The sequence below is a fragment of the Erinaceus europaeus genome, chromosome 18, assembly GCF_950295315.1.
Source record: "Erinaceus europaeus chromosome 18, mEriEur2.1, whole genome shotgun sequence".
Taxonomy (NCBI): domain Eukaryota; kingdom Metazoa; phylum Chordata; class Mammalia; order Eulipotyphla; family Erinaceidae; genus Erinaceus; species Erinaceus europaeus.
Window position 1 is genome coordinate 63,340,031 of NC_080179.1, and position 18,684 is coordinate 63,358,714.

Below are 18,684 nucleotides of genomic sequence, written 5' to 3' on the forward strand. Positions count from 1 at the left end.
ATATTGTACTTGGTGTGGGGGTGCCTACGTGAAACTCCTGCCACGCTTTAGCTTAAGGTTAAGCAGGTTAATAGCATTCAATAAACTGTCTCTATTGAATTATACCCAACTTGGCTTTCGCAGCTCCTTAACCTGACCACTGTGCCGAGCTGTAAAATGCAGGGGGGTGTGGGGGTGAGTGCAGAGAGCGAGGCGAGGGCCGGGGCCGAGCTCTGCAACCCTGCAACCCTCAACCCACCGTGGAAAGCCACCGTCCTCACGTTTTCCATTTCCAAGTGTGACACAGGTTAAAAAAAAAAAAAAAAAAAAAAGTATAAAGCCTTCTCTTTGAACCTCCCCTCTCTCACTATCTCTAGGCGCCCGTGTGGCAGTTTGATCTTTTAAAGAAAAAAATCATCTCATATAGTGCAGTTCTCAGAAGCCTCGGCAAGTGGCATTCGCTAAGAGGAAAAGAAGGGGGGGGTGTTTTTTCTTTTTTCTTTTTTTTTCTTTTCTCTCTTTTAAAAGACAAAACTCGGGACTCGAGGTTCATGGATGGTTTGCAAACTTCGCGGTGGGCACAAAGTTGGATTTACAAGAGAAACTGCAGGGAAACCTTCCCTTCCCGGAAACGCGGGGCCGGCTCCCGCTCACAACAACTGGGCAGCGGAGGCCGGGGGCGGGCGGACGGGCAGAGCGCGGGCGCGGGGCTCCGCGACCCGGGGGCGACAGGCGGGCGCCGGGCAGGACGAGCGCGGCGACCACGGTGCCGACGCGGGGCAGCGGCGGGCAGGACAGGGCGCGGCTGTGCGTCCTCCGTCTGCTCCGGCCCGCCCGGGGGAAGCGGCCTTCGTCCTCCCCGCGCCCGCCCGCGAACAGCGGCCCGGATCGTGACCTCAGCACAGGGCTGGCGGAGCGGGCGGGGGACGGAGAGGCGGCGGCCTGACTGCAGGAGCCCCGAGCGCGGGGAGCGCGGCGCGTGCGCCCGGGAAGCGCGCCGCCCGCGCGGCCAAGGACTCCGCCCCCCCCACCCCCACCCCCGGCCCCAGCTCCCCGCGTCGCCGCCGCCGCCGCCGCCGCCGCCGCCGCGGCCCCTCTGGGAACTCCGTGCCGCGCGGCCCCGCGAGGCGGGCGCCGAGGAGGTGAGGGGAGGGGCCGCGCTCCCCGCCTCCCCGCCAGCCCGCGCGGCTCCCCAGCCCGGAGCCTACTCACCTCCTCCTCCTCCTCCTCCTCCTCCTTGTCTCTCCCTCCTGGCCACCGGCGCGGCCCAGCCGGCGACGCGCTGACGCCGCGCCCCTCCCCCGCGGCCGCCGCAGCCCCTCCCGGCCCGCGGCCGCCTCGGCCTCCGGGCGCGTCGAGCACAGGCCCCGCCCCTAGTCCCGCCCACGCGCCGCCGGCTCCGCCCCCTCGCGGCCCCGCCGCTGGTCCCGGCCACCCGCTGCAGTGCCTGCGCGCACGCTTCCAGCCGGCCGGGCCCTAGGGCTGCACGGCCCGGCTTCTCTTTCCGCTTCCTTACTCCTTGGCCGTCTCCTCGACACCCCAGTCCTCCCCTTCAGTTTTTGATAATTCTCCCCAACCCATCGGTCTCGTTCTAAGCTCGCAGGGGCACCTCTCTTTGCTTCTGGAAGGTCTGCACTCCTCATTCGGCCGGACTTTGCTTCCTCCTGCAGTTTTCTTGGGGATCCAAGGCTGCAGACCCTGGAGCCAGATCCTGCTGGAGCCTCAGGGCCGCGGGGCTTACTTAACCTGGTTCTCACCCCCGCACCTCAACCTGCTGTGCTAGTTGGCGCGCCCTCATTTCCCTCGGATGCCTTCTCACAGGCTCACGCTTCCCTTTACCTGCATTTTGCGCGTCCTGAACACTCCAGGGTGCTGAGCGATTGCATATTCACGTTTCCTCTTCCAAGAAGAGAATCGTCCACTGACCATCACAAAAGTAAAGACAGTAGTAGTTTCATCTGTACTTTATGCAGTCATGATATAATTGATATACATTTCACAGCACACATTTTTCCATTAGAGCTCACAACTCACCGATTTGGGATTGTTTTTATTTTTTTTTAACCTCTGCAATCTAAATTCGGTTTAGATTATTTTACTTGTAAATACTTACTAGAAAAAGCACCAGGGTATTTAAGGGCTCTCTTTTTTGCTTGTTTAGATTTGAAGAATTTGTCCCTTTCATCTTTATATTTCTATGATTCTGAATTAAGGGTTTTGTATTTGGAAGTTGTTCATGGGTTAAATGAGTCAGGTGAAGGCAGAACAAGATGTACAAAGTCTGATCACTTTTTTTTTTTTGATCACTTCATTTTTAAAACTGCTACTTAACTATGATATGGGAGTGAATAAAGAAACATACACAGGGGGTTGGGTGGTGGCCCACCTGGTTGATCGCATGTTACAATACGCAAGGACCCAGGTTCAAGCCCCCAGTCCTCACCTGCAGGGGGAAAGCTTTGTGGGTGGTGAAGTTGTATTGTAGGTCTCTCTTTCTCTCCCTATCATCCCCTTCCCTCTGGTTTTCTGGCTGTCTCTATACAATAAGTAATTTTTTAAAAAATTTAATATGCCTATAAAAAAGAAAGAGAGAAAGACACACGGAGAGGGGCAGGCAGTCACAGCTGGTAGAGCTAGCGTGTGCAAGGTCGTAGGTTCAAGTTCCAGTGTTTCTTTCCTCCTTTATCTCCCCTTCCCTCTCAATTTCTCTGTCTCTGTTCAAAATAAATAAGTAAAACTTAAAAAAGGAGCATATTTTTAAAAAGATTGGGTATTGGAGTTCAATTTACAAGTTTTTTTTTTAATTATGTGAATAAGCATTATCATCCTTAGATTAAAGAGTTAAAACTTGCTTCCATTCTAAACAAAATCCAGGCTCTATGTGGACTTTAAAAGTTTAAAACCGTTGCTGAATTGAACAAGCATTTGAAAAGCCTAATAAACCATCTGTCCATCCACTTTAGCACAAATTGGGAAACAGAAATGTGTAAATGCTGAAAACTGAAAGTGAGGGTTACTAACTCTACATGGAAGTGGTAACTCAATCCCCCAGACCAAGTAAATTAAAAAAAAAAAAAAGGAAGGAAGAAAGAAAGAAAAAAGAAAGAAAGAAAAACTCCAAAGACTGTGACTTCCATTTCATTGCTGTGGGGGAAAGAATCATATAATTTTATAATTGAATCATCTAGTCCTTAATAACATCTGGAGTCTTTTCACTTACAGAGGAATAAGTGAAGCTCAGAGAAGGTTGCTTGCACAATATTATGCAAAATAATTGGAAATAAAGTCAAATTCAAACTCAGATCTCCTATCTTGGCTACTTGTTAACATGTGGCCTCAGAGATACCAGTTATATAAAACTAGTCCACAGCAGAGCTCCATGACTTTGCATCTTTCCCTTTCCTGGCCTAAGTGATACATGAGTTGACTCTTGGCAGCAACCAGAAAGATAATAAGAGGCCATTTTAGCCCCCTGGGTTTCAAGGATTCCTTTTGTACAAACTCACTCAAGGTTCTTCTTAAATCAAAGAGTTCTGACTAGGCCTCTGGAATCCTATCCCAATCAAACACATTTTCTCTTGATGTTGACAAGAGTAGTGCATGATTATAAGAACTAAATGATGATGAAGTTCCTATCATTAGAAAACAAAACAAAACAAAAAATACATTAGAGGGGCCAGGTGGTGGCACATCTGGTAGAGTACAAGTTACTTACTATGCACAAGGACCCAGGTTCAAGTCCCCACCTGCAGGTGGAATGAAGCAGATCTGCAGGTGTCTATTTTTCTCTCTCCCTTTCTACCCCCTCCTCTCCTTTCAACTTCTCTCTGTCTCTATGCAATTAAATAAATTAATTTTTAGAGATAATAGTAAATAAAATTTTAATTACATTAGTCAAGTAGGGTCAGGGAGACAGTGCACTGTCACAGAGCACAGGACTTGCATGCTTGAGAACCGAGAATCTAGATTCATTCCCCAATGCCACTACCATATGCCAAAGCTGAACAGTACTCAGGGGTGTGTGTGTGTGTGTGTGTGTGTGTGTGTGTCTGTCACACACACACACACATAATTTTTTGTCGCCATGATTACCTGCCTGCACAATTCCACTGATCCCAATGCCTGTTTCCCACCTTCTGTCTTTTTTCTTTTCTTTTTCTTTTTTTTGGAGGGGGTAAAGAGTGCAAAACAAAAATAGATGGAGAGGGTGGGGGTAGGTAGTATAATGGTGATACAAAGGGACTCTCATGCCTGAAGCTCCAAAGTCCCAGGTTCAATCCCCCACATCACCATAAGCCAGAGCTGAGCAGTGCTCTGGTAAAAAAATAATAATTTATTAATTAATTTAATTAAATAAAAAAGTCACAAAAAGATGGAGAGAGACAGAGAGATAGAGACAGCAGGAGAAACATCTGTAAAAATGCTCCCCTGCTTCTGAAGCTTCCTTCCTGCAGGTGGGGGCCACAGATTGAGCCAGGAGCTTGAATCAGGGTCCTTGTATGCGTTAAGGTGCACCCTCTACCAAGTGAGCCACCAGTCAGCCCCTCAACAAACATTCTTTAAAAATGGAAATTGCAACTTTACCAGGAACACAGATTATAAAACACCAAATAATGAATAACTTGACATTAGTAATGAAAGATTCTGCTGTAAATTACAAAGCTTAAGCTGGAAAAATATCTGTGTAAACTATGGGAGTGCTCCTAAAGGAAATGTGAAAATTGGATTGGTTTCTAGATAAATGATATAGGAAGTTACTTGAATAAAGGCACTACGAAGAACGTAAGCAAGCCTAGAATGGAGAAGAGTTATGAAATCAGATAAATTAAAGCTTGGGGCTGGGGCCTGATGGTAGCACACCAGATTAAGTGCACATAGTATGAAGTGCAAGGACCCACTCCAGGATACTGGTTCAAGCCTCCAGCTCCTTACCTGCAGGGGGTCACTTCACAAGCAGTGAAGCAGGTCTGAGGGTGTGTCTGACTTTCCCCTCTCTATCTTCCACTCCTCTCTCAATTTCTCTCTGTCCTATTCTAAAAAAAAAACACAAACAAACAAAAAAAAACACCTGGGATTCATTCTAGGAATTATTAAAAAAAAAAAAAAAAAAAACACCTTACCTAAAGTAATTGAGTAGTATCATTACCAGAAGTCCTGACTTTGAGTATGAGGAAGTAAGATTTGATCTAATAAGAGATGCCTTGGCATGGGCAGAGAAATGAAGCTGAGATAGGAGTGTATAACCTTGTATAACCTTTCCAGGTTCTGATGTAGCAAGTGGAATTTAAGAAAGAAAATTAGAAAGAAATGTCAGATTTAAATGCCTCTAAGAAAAAGACTTGTATTGGGCAGGGGTATATAGTATAATATTTATTTAAACAGCCTCTCATGCCAGACACTCCAAAGTGTTGGGTTCCGTCATGGATGTCGGGTTGCATCAAAGGGGAGAGAGAAGAGTCCGGGAACTCCTGGCAGAGCGGAAGGCAAATCTTTATTCAGACGGACGGTTTAGGCCACATGGAACTAGCAAAATGTCTGCCTCCCGCGGAGCTAGCAAAATAGCCGCCTCCCACTATACACACCAGCCCTTCTCCGGGTCAGGATGCAGAAGTGAAAAGAGCGAAAGCAGAAGCAGGAGAGGCTTTTATGGGAGAATTCCAGAAGTGGCAAGTCTGGATGGGATTGGCTAGGAAAGGGGGTGGAGAGAGGCAAAAGGCATGTTGGGAAGACTGAAGCATCCTTAGCAAATGTTGCAATGGTTTTAACTGAATTAGCAATACCCTGAGGGGATAACTTGGTGGTGAGGATCTTTTAGGCAAAACAATGATTGTGTAAGCAGAGCAGAGGGGCTGGCTTTAAGGCCCAACACAAAGTCACATGTTGGATCCCCTGCACCACCAAAAGCCTGAGCTGAGCTTTGCTCTGGCATTAAAAAATAAAAATACAGGGAGTCGGGCGGTAGCTCAGCAGTTTAAGCACACATAGCACGAAGCACAAGGACCATCGAAGGGTCCCGGTTCAAGCCCCTGACTCCCCACCTGCAGGGGAGTCACTTCATAAGCAGTGAAGCAGGTCTACAGGTATCTATCTTTCTCTCCCTGCCTCTGTCTCCCCTTCTCTCTCCATTTCTGTCTGTCCTATCCAACAACATCAATAATAACTACTACAACAAGGGCAACAAAAGAGCAAATAAATATATATAAAAAAATTTTTAAAACTACAACAACAATGAAAAACAACATGGGCAACAAAAAGGGAAAATAAATAAATATTTAAAAATTTTTTTTTTTAATTAAAAAATAAAAATACAGGGGCCAGGTGGTGATGCGCCTTCTTCTTCTAGCGTGGTGCACCTGATTGAGTGCAGATGCTACAACATGCAGGGACTCAGGTTCATGCCCCCAGTCTCCACCTGCAGGGGGAAGCTTTGCAAGTGGCGAAGCAGTGTTGCAGGTGTCTCTCTGTCTCTCTCCTTCTCTATTATCCCCTTCCCTCTTGATTTCCAGCTGTCCCTATCCAATAAATAAATAAAGCTTAAAAATTATATTTAAAAATTAATTAATTAAAAAAAACAACAGAAAAAAGTCAGATTCAGTGAGCATGTACAGGGATCAAAGACTAGTCAGAAGTCCAAGACGACCTTAGAATTAAGATACAATCAGTAATATATATATATATGTATTTATGTATGTATATAGATGTATATATATAGAGAGAGAGAACTTAGCACCTTGAAACTTGAAAGATGATCAGCACTCAAAAGCAATAACCTCTCAACTTCTACAGGAAAGAGTAAGAGATTTTTCTGAGGTATACCCACCCATACATCACATTCTCATTCCAGAAAACTAGTTTACAACTCAAATTGAATCAGCAGATAAAAAAAGAGAACTCTAGCCCTGTCATGGGTCTTATGCTTATGTTTTATAGTTGTCCTATTTTTATTTCTGTTTCAGCCCTGCTGATATAAAAGTGCTCAGTGGTGCTGTATATAATGTTGCAGTTGGAACTAAATCAATAAGTATTTGTTAAATACATACCAAATGCTGCTTTGTACTCTCTGTGCCTCGAGGGCTGAAAAAGTAGGAAAGGGGCTGCTTACGCCTTTCATAAGTTTATGATCTGGCTAGGGAAAAAAAAAGCTAGTGTACCTGACATAGTGGAGGAAGATCCATGGACAGTGAGAGCAACCTGCATGGACTGTGAAGTGCGAGTACATATACAGAAATATATGGGGAGGGGTCCAGTGGTGGCATACCTGGTTGAGCACACATGTTACAATGCACAAGGACCCAGGTTCGAGTCCCCAGTCCCCACCTGCAGCGGAGAAAGTTTCATGAGTGGTGAAGCAGTGTCGCAGGTGTCTCTGTCTCTCTCCCTCTCTATCTTCCCCTTCCTTCTCTGTTTCTGGCTGTCTCTATCCAATAAATAAAGATGGAAGGAAGGAAGGAAGGATGGAAGGAAGGAAGGAAGGTAGGAAGGAGGAAAGAAGGAAGGAAAATATAGGGGGAATAGGCTTGCATGGATTAGGAAGAACATTGTCTATAGTGTTCGACATCCAAGTTTTCATTACTCAATGAGCACTGTTCTAGTACTTTTTAAAAAATATTTATTTATTTTCCCTTTTGTAGTTATTACTGTTGTTGTTATTGATGTCGTCGTTGTTGGATAGGACAGAGAGAAATAGAGAAAGGAGGAGAAGACAGAGAGGGGGAGAGAAAGATTAGACACCTGCAGACCTGCTTCTCCACCTGTGAAGCGACTCCCCTGCAGGTGGGGAATGGGAGGCTTGAACTGGGATCCTTACTCAGGTCTTTGCGCTTTGTGCCAGGTGCACTTAACCCGCTGGGCTACCGCCCAACTCCCAAGCACTGTTCTAGTTCTAAAGCACTGTTCTAGTAGAACAGAAAACTCCTGCTCCCATGTAGCATGCATGCCAGTTAGGAGAGACAGAGAGTTATAAATGCACATGTGTCAAATAGTAGTGAGTGAGGACAGAGAGACAGCGCACCAGGCAGTATTGCACACTCGTCCAGTGCGCAGCCCTGACACGTGGGACGTGCGACGATACAGGAGGAGGCTTTAGTGCTTTGGTTTCTCTCCCTCCTCCGTTCTCTTAGTCTGTACCACTAAATGGAAAAACAAAACAAAAGCAGATTCTGGTGGAGGGAGGAAGCAGCACAAGCATAATGGTCAGTGCAGCAGATTTTCATGCCTGAGACATCAGGAGCCCCAAGTTCAATCCCTGGCATGCACCACCAAAAACCAGAGCTGAATAGTGCTGTGGTTAAGAAAAAATAAAGAAGAAGCACATGGAGAAGTGAAACCATGCATAGTAGAGGCTCCAATTCTATTGGAATTAATTTTTTCATTAATTAATTAATTGAAAAATAGTAGTAAGTGTTCTGAAGAAGATCAAATGCGAACGTATCAAAATGAATGTCGGAAAAGGATGGTAGACTTTCTGAGAAACATTTCAACAATGACTTAAATGAGAGAAATGACCAGTCAAGGGACAATTGGAGAACAGTAGAGACAGATCAAAAATTTTATTTTTATTTGTATTTATAAAATGGAAACACTGACAAGACTATAGGATAAGAGAAGTACAACTCCACACAGTTTCCACCACCAGAACTCCGTATCCCATCCCCTCCCCTGATAGCTTTCTTATTCTTTATCCCTCTGAGAGTATGGACCCAAGGTCATTGTGGGATGCAGAAGGTGGAAGGTCTGGCTTCTGTAATTGCTTCCCCACTGAACATGGGCCTTGGCAGTTCGATCCATACTTCCAGCCGAGACATTAAAATATTACAGAGCCTTGCAGAGGGGTCAGGCTTAGCGTGTTGGAGACTACAAATGGTCACGTGTTTGTGGAGTGTGTAAAACCAGGAGGGAAGTGAAGAAGAAGCAGGGGAAGTAAATGCTTGTAGGTAAAGAGGAATTTGGAGGTCAGATTAAACAATGAATATTTGGGGGATTAGTCACTTCTGCATTTTAGATTAGTAGGAGAGATGAGAACCTGGAAGAACAGATGGAAACCTGAGCGATTATCTGGGCATGTCACGTGAGGTGAACTAGATTGGCAGCAAGGTTAACAAGTAACTCAAAAATGTCAAAGACATTAAGATTCTTCGAGGATTTATGACAGATGGTACATAGTATATTGACTGGGGTTAGTATCAACTGCAGCAATGTCATGATATATATACTTTTACTTTATTATTACTATTAATATATTTATTTATTTATTGGATAGAGACATCCAGAAACCGAGAGGATAGGGGTAGATAGAAACATCACAGAAACACTAGATAACGTGACAATTTCTAACAGTCTTGTCAGTTTCAGAAGTGGTTTACTATAATCTTAGACTTACATTTTAACTGATAGATTTTTCTTTTAAAAAAATACTTATTTATTGGATAGAGACAGTGAGACATTGAGAGAGGAGGGGGAAATAGAGAGGGAAAGAAGAGACACCCGCAGCACTGCTTCACCACTTACAAAACTTTCCTCCTGCTAGTAGGGGTGGGAGCTCAACCATGGGTCCTTGTGCATCGTAACATGTGCACTCAACCAGGTGTGTCACCATCCAGCTCCTTTACTACTATATGTATGTGTGTATGTATATATATAATTTGTATTTTATTTATAAAAGGAAACACTGGGGAGGTGGGTGGTAGTGCAGTGGGTTAAGCGCAGGTGGCGCAAAGCACAAGGACTGGCATAAGGATCCGGGTTCCCGCCCCGGCTCCCCACCTGCAGGGGAGTCGCTTCACAGGCGGTAAAGCAGGTCTGCAGGTGTCTATCTTTCTCTCCCCCTCTCTGTCTTCCCCGCCTCTCTCGATTTCTCTCTGTCCTATCCAACAACAATGACATCAATAAAAACTACAACAATAAAACAACCAGGGCAACAAAAGGGAATAAATAAATAAAACCTAAAAAAAATTAAAAATTTAAAAAAGGAAACATAGACAAAAAAACATAGGATGGGGGGGTTACAACTCCACACAGTTCCCACCTCCAGAACTCCGTATCCCACCCCTCCCCTGATAGCTTTCCTGTTTTTTTTTAAATTTATTTAAGCAAGGAGACATTAACAAAATCATAGGATGGGGGGGTACAACTCCACACAATTCCTGCCACCCAATCTCCATATCCCATCCCCTCCCCAATAGCTTTCCCATTCTCTGCTGGGCTTAGCTTCACAGGTGGGAGACAGACGACCAGGGACTCATGGCTGAACTGGAAAGCAGTATCTCTTTATTCACGTGGAACGCAGCACAATCTAAGCCAAGCTAAACTAACTAACTATAATCACAATCCTGTCCTTATATATGTACTTGCCAAGTAGGGTGTAAACAGGATGTGAGGTAGAGAGGGTGGAGCGAAAAGTGACTGGTGCAAATCAGGGTGTACTACTAGAGGGGGTGGAGCAAAAAGACATCGTGAACCAATGGGGATTAAACCAATGCCCTGCAGGCAGGGTAGTGCTTAGTTAACAGTGGTTATGTAAATAGAATACAGTGTTAAGCAGCGGGGATCAAACCAATGAAACAGAAGGGGTCTTAGAAGCATACCAACAATTCTCTATCCCTCTGGGAGCATGGACCCAGGGTTGTTGTGGGTTGCAGAAGGTGGAAGGTCTGGCTTCTGTAATTGCTTCCCCGCTGAACATGGGCATTGACTGGTCGGTCCATACTCCCAGTCTGCCTCTCTCTTTCCCTAGTAGGGTGAGTCTCTGGGGAAGCGGAGCTCCAGGACACATTGGCAGTGTCCAGAGACTTCAGGTGTGGAACGACAATCCTTCAGCTTCATCACTCAGGTGAGACCTTTCCTTTCATAGTATTCTCTAATTCCATCCCAGGTGGTTCACTTCCTAACAAAGTCCCAAAACCTAGATATAGACCAGGTTCCAGGAGATAGAGCATATGTTCACACGTATCCATAAACTAGGACAAATATATACCTGAAAGCAGTAGTACACTAGAGTTTGCAGTGAGTACCCCCCAACACTTCATCTCCACTATTCCAACCTTTGGGTCCATGATTCTTCAACAATTTGTTTGGCTTTGTATGTTAACTCTCTTTTCAGCCACCGGGTTCCCGCTGAACAAGGGCGTTGGCAAGTGATAAATACTCTGCCTCTCTCTTTCCCTAGTGGGGTGGGGTTCTGGGGAAGTGGGGCTCTGGGACAGTACTCAACTCTGGTTTATGGTGAGGGATTGAACCTGAGATTTCTGATGCTTCAGGCAAGAATTTCTGTTGTGTGAACCACCCCTAATCCCTGAGCAAGCATAGTGTGTGTGTGTGTGTGTGTGTGTGTGTGTGTGTTTTGTTGGTTTTTTTGGTGGAGTAGACTGGGGAATGGGGGAAGGGAGATAGCTCACTTGGATAGTACACAGCTTTACTTTAGGTACAATCCAGGTTCAAGCCCAGCCCCCAATAAACAAACAAAAAATAAGCATGGTGGAAATAGCATAATGGTTATGCAAAGAGACTCTCCCGCCTCAGGTTCCAATGTCCCATCCCCCCACACCACCATAAGCCAGAGCTAAGCAGTGAGCAGTGCTACAGACACCCCTTCAAATTAGCTAAGACCCAATATTCTTTTTCAGGATTTTTTTTTTTTAGAATTCTTTAAAGCAAAGCACTATAAATCCTTGTTACAGCCACTGATAGGTCAAAAATGTTGGTTTTTAAAAATCATTATTACTAATTTTTATCAGTGATTCAAGAGAATTTTACACCATTGTAAGACTTTAGTAGGAATAATTTCACACTTATACATGGTTCACACCCCACCCTCCCCCAAAGTTCTGTGCCCCCAGCCATTTTAGTTCTCAACAAGCTCCAAGAGACAGTTTGGTTACCATTTGGTGAAAAGATATTATTATTTCTTAAAATATTTATTTATTTATTCCCTTTTGTTGCCTTTGTTTTATTGTTGTAGTTATTATTGTTGTTGTTGTTATGAAAAGATATTATTAATAATATTTTAGTTAACAAGCACAGTTATTTGTTTTTTTTAAGTCTAATATAATAACAGCAAAGATGCCATGTATAACTTCCAGGAAGCACTTCCATAGAATGTGGTGATATGTCAGGAAAAGGAGGCAGTGAACTGTAAATGCAAGAATCAGAACAACTCCAGGTTTGCAAAGCATGTGCGTATTACAAAGTCATTCATATTTGAGACACTATTGAATTTTAAATCCATTTAAACATTTTTAAAAGAGAGTTTATCTATTAATGAGAAAGATAGGAGGAGAGAGAGAGAAAGAACCAGATATCACTCTGGTACATGTGCTGCTGGAGATCGAACTTGAGACCTCATGCTTGAGAATCCAATGCTTTATCCATTGTGCCACCTCCTGGACTACCCAGTTAAACATTCTCAACCTGGTCATTGTTTGCCTCTACTCTATATTAAAGAAAGTACAAATTTGTACCTAGATACATATATGCTTGTCTGAATCAAGGATCAGGATCCATCACATCAATGATCCCTGACTCCAAGCATAATCAGAGTAAATTGCACTTACTCCTGGAAAAAAAGTTGTTTTTTTTTTTTGTATCCAGCTTTTTAATACCTTTATTTGAGTTCCTATAGCAAACTCTTGTTGCTATAAATCAATGAAAATTTCTTCTTAGACATCACAAGATGTACAAAGAAATCAAGGGCTGATCCCAAATTCTAAAAAGAACTCACTCCTCATTGGGAGAATTTTTTTTCTAAATTTGATTAGTGATTTAATATGATTTATAAAATTGCATATCAACAGGGGTATAATTCCACACCACTCCCATCACCAGAGTCCTGATTCCCCAATCCCTCCCTTTTTGTCTTCTCTCTTTACAGGTCCTGATGGAGCTGGAGTTCTGAGCCTCCTTACCCTCTTCCTTCTATTACTTCTACCTCACTGGGAGTATAGATCAAAATTATTTTGGGGGATACAAAAGGTAGGAGCTCTGGCTTCTGTAATTGCTTCTCTGCTGGACATGGGTTTTGGCAGGTCAATGCATACCCCCAGCCTGGACAAACAGGAAATTGTAAGAGTAGAAATACTAACGCTGGTGTAGCACCACTTCTCTGGACTAAGTCCCCTTGGCTGCGCCTCCTACCTTTCTATATGAGCTCAGAGGATTTCATGTTTTCAATGCTAAAAAAGATGATCACACAAATTTTAGGCTTACAGGTAATACTTTTATTTAAAACGAACAAACAAAAACATTCTTTGTGGTACATATGGCCAACTACCATGATTGTGACTGTGATACTTTTGCAAAGTCTATCAACAACAAGCAAACAAAAGGAAAAAAATAAAACACCTTGATTGAACTAGAAATTCCTTTGTTCAGCAAACTGCCAGACAATTAACAAGTTCTATTCTTCCCTGGAAATAGATTTGACTAGTTTGGCAGTGAGTGTGAAAAAAGAAATTTAAGTCCTCGCCATTCTTTTTTTTTTTTTTTTTTATCCTCTCCATTTGTAGCTATGTAGTTAGAGCACATATGGGAGCCAACCCTGACTGGCTAAATTGTGTCTCTACATGTATGTGCATGCCTTCTTCCAGTTGTATGATGTAGGTGGGTAGAGTGTGTTAATTTGCTAAGTGTTATTGAAAAGAATAATAAATCCTGCTAGCACTCTTTTTTTTTTTTTCCTTTTGGAATATACTTCATTTTGTGTCCATTGGGAACCGTTAATCTCGTGGGATGGCTTGGAAGACTTCATTAAATTCAAGGAACGAAAAATAAGTGTAAGTTATTCTAAAAATAATCACGAAATTTACTATGTTTAATTTGCTGGCCCGAGGGCTTCTCAAGTTAGTAGTGACCAAGGATTTCTAGCATTAATGAACAATTACCATATCGCTGAAATCAATATCATATTTAGCCTGAAAACCTTGATTTTTGTCGATTAAAAAAAAAAAGGCCAAAAACATCAGTAACCTGGAAAGCATAGAATGGACTCTGTTGAAAAGATCTCTTTAAATTAGAATTTAGAATTTAGTTAGTCCAATACTATAATGCAAAGGGATTTACTTTATCATTTTTATTCTCCAGCCTAGAGACAGAAACATTTTCCACTGTGGTTCGTTCTGTACCTTTTATCAAGGATAAACTCATGATTTTGTTTAAAAACAAAGAAAGTTTGCATAATCTCTCCTGATTAGCCCTTCCAGTAATTATCTGTTGCTTAGAATCAGTGTCAGCCATCCAAGTTCAGATGGTAAAGAAGTGTTTGAACTGCAGTGGTGTGATTTAGAAGACTGTGTATGGAAGGTACTGTTATGGCACATACAGAGAACATATTTATCTAATTTGACTGCCAGTGATTTAATTAATGTTTGTCAAGCCCTTTGAACATGAAAAGAACTATCTGAAAGCTGAGAGCTATTACTCATAATCGTTTTTTTCCTATTTGTTGAACTGAAATTAACATACAAATGTGATACTCTTATAGTATCTTTGAGAGATAGGCTTCTATTCTAATAAATTCATTGGACTACACTTTAAGAAGGTCTCATTAAAACTTCAAGGCTCTAGTTTCTGAAAGTCAAGTTTCAAGCTGGTTGGGTATCATCCATCAGATTTTGAAACATGCAGGCTAAATAGACAACAGTGACAGCTTGGGAAAGTGTATGCACCTGTTTATTGAGGAGATATTAACAGGGGCAATTCTAAAATAAGAATGAATATCACAACCTGGCTTTCTCAAAGATTTTGTGCATGCTTACACTTAAAATTACCCATATCATCATCTAACTGTATTATTCTCGTTCTTTCTCCAAAGAATAACAACTGGTGAAATGAAGTCTCAGTAGCAATTTAAGAAAAAAAGAAAGATGCTATTGTAGCGCTTTGAGAGAAGCAAACATGATGCTTTCCATTCCTGCTTTTTCTCCAAGTATAAGAGCAATTGGCAAAAAAAAAAAAAAAAAAAAAACTTGAGAAAATAAGGAGCCCAGGAAGCTGGGTGATGTTATTATATATAAGGACAGAAGTTCAAGCCTCCAGTCCTCAACTATAGGAGGAAGCTTCATGAGCAATGAAGCAATGCTGCAGGTATGTCTTTCTCTCTCCTCTATTTCCCTCTCCCTTCTCAATTTCTGTCTATCAAATAAAATAAAGGAGAAAAAAAAGAGGGAGGGGGGAGTTGGGCAGTAGCGCAGAGGGTTAAGCGCACGTGGTGCATGAAGCGCAAGGACTGGCTTAAGGATCCCGGTTCGAGCCCCCGGCTCCCTACCTGCAGGGGGGTTGCTTCACAGGCGGTGAAGCTGGTCTGCAGGTGTGTATCTTTCTCTCCCCCTCTCTGTCTTTCCCTCCTCTCTCCATTTCTCTCTGTCCTATCCAACAACAATGAAGTCAATAACAACAACAATAATAACCACAACAACTATGAAACAACAGGGCAACAAAAGGGAAAAAAATAGCCTCTAGGAGCAGTGGATTTGTGGTGCAGGCACTGAGCCCCAGCAATAACTCTGGAGAGAAAAAAAAAAATCTCTTTGCTGATATTTAGATACTTTTCCCATATTTGGAAGCTACTCTCTTCTGTCATCCAGCTTTCTAGTCCTATTTCCAACCCTGACACTATCTCCCTAGACAGCATCTCTGGTCCACCTGCATGTTAGCTATTGTGCTCAGGCAAAAAATAAGTGAAGTCATGGGCCCCTTGGAATATACCTAAAATAGACCTACTAGCTTTTTCCAAAATGGAGACCCCAAATTTCATCTGCTATACTCTTACCTTTAGGTTCGTAATTATTAAACAATTTATTCTGCTTTATATCTTAATGCTTTTTCAGCCACAAAGTTATAGATGCTACCATGATGCCAACCTGACTTCCCTGGACAGATGACCTCACCAATATGTCCTGGAACCTCACCTCTCCAGAGCTCTACCCCACTAGGGAAAGATAGAAACAGGCTGGGAGTATGGATCAACCTGCCGACACCCATTTTCAGTGGGGGAAGCAATTATAGAAGCCAGAATTTCATCATCTATACCCCATAATGATCCTGGGCCCATACTCCCAGAGGAATAAATAAATAAATAGAAAAGTCTACAATAGAGGGGATGAGATGCAGAACTCTGAGGGTGGGAAATGTGTACAATTGTACTCCTCTTATCCTACAGTCTTGTCGATTATTATTAAATCAATAAAAAAATAAAAAGTCTCTTTGCTGTCCATTAAGCTGTCTCCTCAGCCAAAAGAAGATCTTTCAATGTGCTAGTCCCCCTTAACCCTGAAAAACTGAATTTTATACAAGAAATAAGAAATATGCACTTCAAAAATCTCCCCCCATGATTTTTTAAAAATCTTATTATCTTTATATACTTATTGGATAGAGACAGCCAGAAATCAAGAGGGAAGAGGGAGACAGAGACAGAGAGACACCTGCAGCCCTGCTCAACCACTTGCAAAGCTTTCCCCCGCAGGTGTGGACTATGGGCTTGAACCTGGGTCCTTGTGCATTGTGACATGTGCTCTCAACCAGGTGTGCCACCACCTGACCCCTCCTCCTTGACTTTTATATGTGACAATGCTTCAGAAAGATTTCTAGAAGAGTTATCATTCACCTTGTTTACCTCTTAATATAGATTGTACTTGGAGTGATAAGATGTGGTAAGAATGTTTTCAAACATTATGGGGAGAGTTTACTTCTTTCAGTCTCTCTTGTGTTGTGAGACAGGGAGCATAATTAATTCTGACCAATGGACTTGAGGAGAAATGAAATTTGTCGCTTCCAGTCAGGGTTCTTTATTTTTTGTAAAGATCTGGGGAATGAACTTAGGGGTTCATGCACACAGGATACCACTGCCTAGCAGACTCCACTTTTTTTTCCTTTTCTTTTCTAGTCTTTGTTTCTTTGAGAAGAAAAAGGGGGGAGCGACAGATACAGAGAAAGCAAAAACACCACTGCACTATCGCTCTACTGGCCATGGAACTCTGTCAGCACCTCCATTTTGTGCCTGGTCTCAAGCCCAGAACCTCACAGATGAAGTTGTGTTCTCTGCCAGGTTAGAACTGTCCTGACCACAGTCCCCAGTTCTTAGAAACACAATTTTCTTTCTGCTTCTATGGCCCTGGAAACTCCCTTTCAAACAGTTTTGTTGTAAGAAAGAAGCTCCTCCTGGATTCTTGGGAGCAAGTCTAGGGAGCAACTAGACATTTCTTATGAATTCCAAGTAAGCCTTCAGTAGTTGAAAACGTGAATAGTCCACTTCTTCTTCTTCTAGCGTTTGCCCTTCTTCCGTAGCCAGTCAACAGCGTCAGGTTGAGCCTGATGTCAAGTTTCGAGACCTCCTTTGAATCTGGAGAGGTGGCAGTCATTGACTATGTGGGTCATAGTCTGTCTGGAGCCTCAGGGGCAGTTCGGGTCGTCTCTGGCTCCCCAGCGATGGAACATAGCGGCGCACCGGCCATGGCCTGTTCGATAGCTATTGAGGAGGGCCCGATCATAACGTGCTAGGTCAAAGCCGGGTTGACGCTCGCAGGGGTCTGTGATGAGGTGATTGTTCTTGACCTCAGCTGACTGCCAACTCTGTTTCCAAGAGTCTGGAACAGAGAAGTTCAGTGTAGGCATAGGGGACCAGATTGGGTGACGAGATGTCAAGCGTTGGACAGGGTGGGCGAAGATATCCGTGTATATTGGCAGGTCCGGTTGAGCGTAGATGTGGGAAATGAACTTAGATGATGCCACATCCCGATGAATACCTGGCGGGGCGATGTTGCTAAGAACTGGCAGCCATGGAACCGGGGTGGAACGGATGGTTCCAGAAATGATCCTCATGGAGGAATATAATTTGGAATCGACCAAGTGGACATGGGGGCTACGGAACCATCCTGGGGCACAGTATTCTGCAGTGGAATAGCATAATGCCAGAGATGATGATCGCAGTGTGGAAGCGCTCGCGCCCCATGAGGAGCTGGCCAGTCTTGCAATGATGTGATTCCTCGCGCCCACCTTTGCTGCACTTTTTATGAGATGTTCGTGAAATGACAGGGTGCGATCGAGAGTAAAGCCAAGATAGACTGGCTGGGCTTCATGTTGTTAATTAAGCTGACACTGTGCAGCCTATCCGAAGAATAAAACTTGATTTAGATGTATCTTTCACAATTGTATAAAGTTTGGTTTGTTTGTTTGGTTTTGATCTTTGAGCCTTAAATCATCAGTGAGTAATGGAATGAATGAGCAATACACAGCTTACTAAATAAATCATTCAGTCCTCTGATAAGTTAAAAAAAAAAAGTGCAATTCTGCCACTGGTCACTTCCATCAGGAATGTCATCATAAACTTTCTTGTGGGCCTTCCCGGGACCTCGCCCTCACCATAAAGCAGCGATAATAGGGATGGCCCCAGTCTCAGGGGAGGTTGGGGTATCCTGCCCTGCCACTCACAGTTCAGCATCTAGACTTTCAGCTGAATTTATTTATTGTCAGTCAGAAGTGAATTGACCACATATGTGTACTCCCTGCTTCAAGTTTACTTATAATGTAAAGTATCAATTACACTTCTACGGCTCTCTCCTCTTATATTTTGAGTTTATTACTTCATAGATGTGTGCAGTGTTGAAGTAGAGTGATTCACTACTCTGTGCGCTTAAGGTACAGTTCTCATGTACCTGGATCCAGCACCTATGGGGATGATGAATCAAACAGCTTCAGTGAAGGAAATGAATGCTAGAA

The 18,684-nt window shown here is 43.3% G+C and overlaps 1 long non-coding RNA gene across 1 annotated transcript; it reads left to right on the forward strand.

Moving 5' to 3' along the window:
- The first annotated feature begins 1,035 nt into the window (after positions 1–1,035).
- LOC132534276 (uncharacterized) lies at positions 1,036–16,097 on the forward strand. Its single transcript, XR_009546000.1, has 4 exons — positions 1,036–1,121; positions 12,845–12,945; positions 14,783–15,054; positions 15,798–16,097. It is a non-coding gene; the product is annotated as an uncharacterized LOC132534276 (long non-coding RNA).
- Positions 16,098–18,684: the final 2,587 nt, after the last annotated feature.